General features: G+C 39.3%; 1 pseudogene; it reads right to left on the reverse strand.

Moving 5' to 3' along the window:
• Positions 1–344: 344 nt before the first annotated feature.
• LOC102752524 lies at positions 345–772 on the reverse strand (annotated as a pseudogene).
• Positions 773–7,469: the final 6,697 nt, after the last annotated feature.

Below are 7,469 nucleotides of genomic sequence, written 5' to 3' on the forward strand. Positions count from 1 at the left end.
TATAAATGAGGAGACTGAGAAACTAAGACACAAAGAGGTTAAGCCACTTGCCCAAGGACACACAGTTAGAGAAAAATGGAGCTAGGATTCGAAGTCTTGCTCCAAGTCTATGGTTTCTACCACCAGCTCCAAACTTCATAAAACTTTACCTTAAAAATACAAATGAATATCTCATCCTATTCCATAATCTTTTCACATTTGTTTTAATATAAAAAATACTTTTTTCAAGGACTTTAATCTACATTTTTAAATGCCCTACTGCTTTTTTTTCTTAAGCTTATAGTTTATTGATCCTCTCATGAAAAATCTGCACAACCATCATAGATAAAGTCACTGAAGAATCTTTACTCCTTCTGTTTGCCAGCACCAACAGTGGTCTTTGCAGTCCCCTGGCTTTCTTCATTCTGTTCTTGCGTTCCTTTCTCTGTTTTCTTGAGGTCTTCTTCTTCTCATATAGGCCATGTCTTGCAAGTCTGTTTTTGGGTTCATTTTTCTTTGCATAATTCAAGGAATCATAAATCATGACAAAGCTAGTGGTCTTGCCACCACCAAAGCGGGTTCTGAATCCAAACACAAAGATGACATCAGTTGTGGTCTTATACATTTTGGCTAGTTTTTCTCGGATTTCTGTCTTGGGTACTGTTGCCTTCCCAGGGTGAAGGACATCAATGACCATTTGCTTCCGCTGAAGTAGTCTGTTGGTCATGAACTTCCTGGTCCGGATAGTTATCGTGTCATTCATGATGAAGTTTGATCTTCAAGCAGCCAGGGAGGAAAAAGCTAAATGCCCTACTTCTTCAAGTAAAACTGATGCTAAGTATTTGAGGTGGCGTGCTCAATTTGATAAGTATTGGCCTAGGAGAGCTAAGTTGCTCAATAAAAGTTAAAATACCTTTATTGTTTCAGTCAGAATTAATGTGTCCAATTTACCAAATATTTAAGAAAGAAGCTTAGTTTCTTCCCCAGTGTCAAAGCAACTGATTCTAAAGGATTGTGGATAAAAGGGAATTGAGCAAAATAGATGAAGTGAGTAATTTAGCAGGAGAGAGGAGACTAACACATTAGATAGATGAAGTTTACCAACTCAAAATAAGGATAAGACTTGACATAAGGCAGAGCATGTTATAATCAGGATATTTGTAGTTTGTACTAAAATTTAAGACCATTTGAAAGAGAATGAGAGAGGAAGAAAGAGAATATATGTGTGTGTGTAAGAGGGAGAGAGAACATTTGGAGAAGGAACAAAAAGTCTGTTTCTGTAACATAAGGTAAAGCAATTTACTGGGGCGGGGGGGGAGTACAGGATTTAGACCCAATTCAACCATGAATGAGAATATTGTATGTAATCTATATATATCTATATATATAAAAGGCTAAGCGACTGTCTGACGCACCAACCGTCCAACTGGTAGCTATGACACACAATGACGACTAGGGGGCAGACACTCAACACAGGAGCTGCCAAACTGCAGTGACGCAGTGACTTGGTAGCAGTGGTTCTTGGGTGATGCACCCTGGAAACAGAGTGCGTCCAATTCCCAGGTGCGTCACCCGAGAACCACCCCCTTGCAATCTGGGATCCCTCAGGGGATGTCAGACTGCCAGTTTTGGCCCCATCCCCACAGGCCAGACCAAAGGACCTCACCTGAGGGAGGGATCCCGCTCACTCTGCAGACATCAGTGCAGCCGGTCAGGGAGGGGCTGCAGGAGGTTGGCTCCAGGGCATGTCAGGCCCACCCCACAGCCACCTTCTAATTAACTGCCTTTCAATTTGCACAAAAAATAGTACAATTTATGTGTTTTCATCAAATCTAAGATACCATCAATTATAAGATTCATTTAAATTTCAAAGATTTAAATGTTTTTTTAATTTGATCCTACAACTATGAAATGCAATAATTTGTCTGAATCCCACTTGCAAAATGAAGATAATACATAATACAGCCCTGCAGAGTACTGATGAGGGATAAATGAGGTAATATTTGCCTAACATATGGTAGGTCCTCGGGAAACATAAAAAGTATTATTATTTCCACCTCTTCTTGCCAAAAGCAAGTTAATATCCTTCTTCCCCAAAATAATATTTTAATTTTTACTGCAAAAGTTTAAATCACAAAAAGGGGCATTCACCTCATCACAAATGAAAACAACATGCCAATGGATAAAGCAAGACAGTATTCACCCTCCCCTGATTTTTCTATGCTTTTAGAACAAATATACGTGTGTGAGAGTCTGCACATATATATAAAGTGATAGATCTCTTCAAAATACACTTTTGAAGTATAATTAAAAATTACCATAATTATACTATTAATAACTATATAATTAATACCTATTAATCCATTTTCAAGAGTACTTATGTGAGCACTCTTACAGTTTTTTGCACTGTGTAATGAATAAAGAAACACATTAGAAGGGACACAATTTATTAATTCTTTTTTAAAGGTGTGAGGTACTGTCAGTGAAATGAATATAAATTCCAGCATTCCTCTACTTAAGAGCATTAGAACTAGTAGTGTTTGATTCATATCTGTGTCGCCCATAATAAACTTGACACTGTTTCTGATCATCTTAACTAGATGCAGTCTTTCCCACCTTTACAAGTTCAAGGGTTTCTATATGCTTATAATTTTCATGGGACACTACTGCTTACTGTGGTTCCCAGACCAGCGGTATTAGCATCATCTAGGAACTTGTTAGACATGCAAATTCTAGGCTCCACTCCAGATCTACTGAATCAGAAACTGGAGGGAGGGCTCAGAAATCAGTGCTTTAATAAGCCTTCCCATTGATGCAACGCTTGCTGAAGCATGAGAGCCACTTGTTCAGAAGTTGCCACGGAAAAAACTGAACAAGTTAGCACCCACCCATTTACCATCACAACCAATTTTTTGTTAGTCTACTTTGAGATTTAGATTTCATCAAAACCAAGACCTGGAGGAAGCGTTATGGAGAAAGGCTGGGGGATAGAAGAGAGTGTTTACAATGGAACAAGGGTTCCAGAGATAGCCCTGGATGTTGACTCTCTTCGATCCTATCCTAAGCCATTGTGTGGGCTCAGTCATTCTTGTAGAAACTAGTGATATACAGAGAGATATCTGCGTTAATAATTATGATATCACCATTTTGAAATTACCATAATTATACTATTAATAACTATATAATTAATACCTATTAATCCATTTTCAATCCTAAAAATCAGCAGGACAAGCTCGATGGTCTCCCAGTGCTGATGGGTAGAGCATCCGTTTGCACAACTCCAGTATCAGATGGAACAGGTAGGACCCTACGAACTAACAGTTTTTCAATTTATTCTCAGACTAACCAAATCAGTCCAGTAGCATATTAAACCCACAGAACCTAAGAAGCGCTTAGGCTCACAGAGGTAGTATAAACTTTCTGATTTATACACTAAGTTTTTTTAAATATATTTTTATTGATTTTAGAGAGGAAGGGAGAGGGAGAGAAAGATAGAAACATCAGTGATGAGATAGAATCATTGATTGGCTGCCTCCTGCATGCCCCTACTGGGGACAGAGCCTACCACCCAGGCATGTGCCCCTGACCAGAATTAAACCCAGGACCCTTCAGCCAGCAGGCCGACGCGCTATCCACCGAGCCAAACCAGCTAGGGCTATACACAAGTTTGTACTCATGGTCTCCCCTTTGCTGTGATGCAACCCTCTCCCAAACCACCACTAAGATCATTCTCCAAATGGAGCTAACTATACTATGGGTGACTTCAGCCCTAATTACACAGGTTACTTCACTCTTACTACTCATGTGTATGCTGTTTTTCTTAGGAAAATGAGGAGGGGATCCTGAAACTCAGACAACTCATCCTCCTGGCTAAACTTCAGCTTTGCTCTTGGTTCTCAGCACTCTTGAGTCACAGGAATGTAAACACTGGGAAACCTCAACCTCTTTGTCTTGTCTCTTATTTCCAATGACTCCATGAATTTACTGGCCTAACATATCTTATTTCTAATAACTCCTAAACCAAACACATTTCTTCCCTTCAATAAAATAGATCTCCTTTCTGATCAATGCAACCCAGAGTGGGCCAGGCAAGAAAATGAGATGAGGCATCCATAATGAAAAGGGTGAGGACTGAGACAGTCAAGAGCTGCAATGGGAATGCCCAGTTAGCCAATTTCCTAATGTGTGTCAGTACAGAGTTTTGATCGAGGCAAGAGCTTGGAACATTAGACAGACTTGGGTTCCAAAATTAGATAAGCTAGTTCTTAGCTGTGCGATCTTGGAAATAATAATAGCAGGTTCATAGGCTTGTGAAGATTTGTGTGTGTGTGTGTTCTTTGGCTTGTGTTGAAGATGAAATGATGACGCACATAAAAGTGCACAGCAGAATTTCCAGTACATGGTGAACCTCAATAAACAGTAACTTGGAGTTTCCATTTCTTATGAATAAACTACACCATTCCTTACCAATTAAAAGACAATGCACAATACAGATTTAAGTGATAACTGAGTTTTTATTGCCTTCTATAAATATAAAAATATTCCCGAGGAATAGGATTCAGGAAGGAATTAGTCACTACTATGTTGTAATGAATCCAAAGTGAGAAAACATGGTCTTCAACCTCAATGGATCAAGACATGGCATTTTTTTAAGACTTTATTTTTCAGAGGAATTAGGTCTCAGAGGAATTGAGGGTATGTATAGAGAGTTCCCATATATTCCCTGCTACCACACATGCATAGCCTCCCCCATTTTCAATATCACTCACCAGAAGGGTACATTTTTTACCAAGGATGAGCCTATATTGATATTTACCCAAAGTGTACAGTTTACTATACAATTCACTCTTGGTGTTGTACATTCTATGGATTTTGACTTAAGTATAATGGCATGCATCTATTATTAAAATGTCGTGCAGAGTATTTTCACTGTCCCAAAAATTCTTTATGCTCTGCCTATTCATTTCTCCCCACTCTCACCCCAGCAACTATTGACTTTTATTTTCCCCACTGTTGTGCCTTTTCCAGAATTTCCTAAAGTTGGAGTCATATAGTATCTAGCATTTTCAGATTGGCTTCTTTCGCTTAGTAATGTATACATTTAAGGCTCATCCATGTCTTTTTATGGTTTGAAGGGCCCCCGGTTCAGTTTTGGTCAAGAGCACATGCCCAGGTTGTGGGCTCAATCCCCAGTAGGAGGTGTGCAGGAGGCAGCCGATCAATAATTCTCTCTCATCATTGATGTTTCTATCTCTCCCTCTCCCTTCCTCTCTGAAACCAATAAAAATATTACATATATATATATATATACACACATATGTACATATACATATAGTAAGTTAGGCTATATCACCTCTAAATATCCCTTCAAACTCATAGATTCCTTAATGAAATTAAGACTTAAAAAAACAACAACACTTGTCTATAGGTGATCTGCAAGATGATCAATGGAAAAGAGAAAATGGAAGCAGAGAGGTCAGTTTTAAATCTCATACTTAGCATCTACATAATAGGTGCCTAAATGTGGGATTAGGGAAGAAACAGAAAATAAAATACGGCAGAGAGGAACATGACTAGAGAGATCAATAATAACTGATTGTATGAATCATGCCTTTTTATTCCCTGTGATAGTAAAGACTAGCCTGTGAGCATGACTTTATATGCAAACCAACCAATCCAGATCCCACACTGCAACTACCTCCTTTATAGGGCTCTCACGGGCTCTCACACGGACCCATTATCCACTTGCCCTAATTACCAAAGGGCCAGATACCAGACAACTAGAGGCAGCCCTATGTCCCAGGCCTGCTGAAATTACTCAAACTAGCAAAACCTAAGCCTGTTCACTCTGCCTCATTTATTTCTTCCCTTGAAAACCACAATAAAGACTCTTGCCCATGTTCCCCCCTGCCTCCTGCTGCCTCCTGACCAACCCTGTGTTTCCCTATATGACCCCATTTGACATGGTGTGCCCTCTTCACAACCTATCTTTTCCATAGCAGTGGTCTCCTTGTCTGCTGGCCTCACTGTGCTTCAAATAATTAAAGACTTGGGGATTAATAACACCTACATTTGAAAACACTAATTGGGTGTGATGGGCAAGAAAGAGTCAAATACTACCTCATCTTGTACAACTCTCCACCTGCCCATTAGATTTCAGTGGCCTTTTAGAACCTTGAACACCCTGAGTTGTTTCCCACCTCAGTATATTCACACCTGCCCTGCCTTCTGCCTAGAATTTTCTTATCCTTTCTCGTCAGGTGGCTAACTTTCTCCTGGCTAGCCTCAGGTTTTTGTTCAGATGTCACTTTGTTCTTTGACTCCTCAATCTAAATTATGTCTCCCTCCTCATTATTGTCTTTCATATGCCCCTGAATTTTTCCTTTCTTAGTATTTTCCTTTCACAGTATTTACTACAAATTACTATTTATTTTGTAATTATATATATATATATATACCTTATATATATACACACAGAGATATATAGATATGTGTGTGTGTGTGTGTGTTTATTTAAAGTCAATCTGTCTGCCTAGATTATAAATATCATAAGGACAGTGGCCATGTTTCTTTTATTTTACTCTTTTTATATCCAATGGCCAACATACCAATACTACTAAAAATCTAATAAATATTTGATGAATGAATAAATGAATGAATTTCTAGATTTCTAATCTGAAACACTGGAGAAATGATACACATTGTCTGAGTCAGTCTTTACATACTGAAGAACAGCAATATTTGTAGAATCTCAAATAATTAAAGACTTAGGGAATAAAAACAAATCAGTCAGGGAATATCAACTGTCTGGCACAGTGTCCAACACATCAGGCCAATCAACAAATATTAGTTCCATTCCATTATCTCTTAGAACTTACACCCCAAACCATCAGATGAACCATCTGCCACAGTGGAACTTGCAATGAAACAAAAAAGATAGACTTGAACTACTGGTCTTCCTAATACCAGAAAGGCCAATGAATACTCCAGGCAGGATGTAACAGTTTCAGGAGCATCAAACCCATAAAAGGGGCACACTCTGCCTTGTCAATAACCAATATTCCATTTAAAGCCTTCCCATTCATCTCTGTTCTCACACTCATTGTGCCAGCTCTAGTCTGCCCAACCTTTTGGCTGTGCCAAGCCTTCAGCCAGCACATTAACCTGAGCATTCCTTATCTCTCATTAGTAACATATATCTCATCTTCGTAAACCTGATCCTACTCTGACCAAGCAGACTTGTGCTATTCTGACTCCCAATCATTAAGAGAGCCTAGCTTTTCAACAAGTTAGCCAGCTGGAAAAGGGCTTCTTTCTTTCACAGCTGATCTATCTATAATAATAAAAGGGTAATATGGTAATTTGACCGTACAGCCGAACGATCTTCTGGGCGTCCTTCTGGACATCCTTCCAGACAAAGCCTGGGCGGCGGAGGCCTGAGGCAGGGCCAGCAGCTGCAGTGGCATGGGCTGAGACAGCCAGGGCTGCGA

Source organism: Myotis davidii, unplaced genomic scaffold (assembly GCF_000327345.1).
Source record: "Myotis davidii unplaced genomic scaffold, ASM32734v1 scaffold334, whole genome shotgun sequence".
In the NCBI taxonomy this organism is placed as follows: domain Eukaryota; kingdom Metazoa; phylum Chordata; class Mammalia; order Chiroptera; family Vespertilionidae; genus Myotis; species Myotis davidii.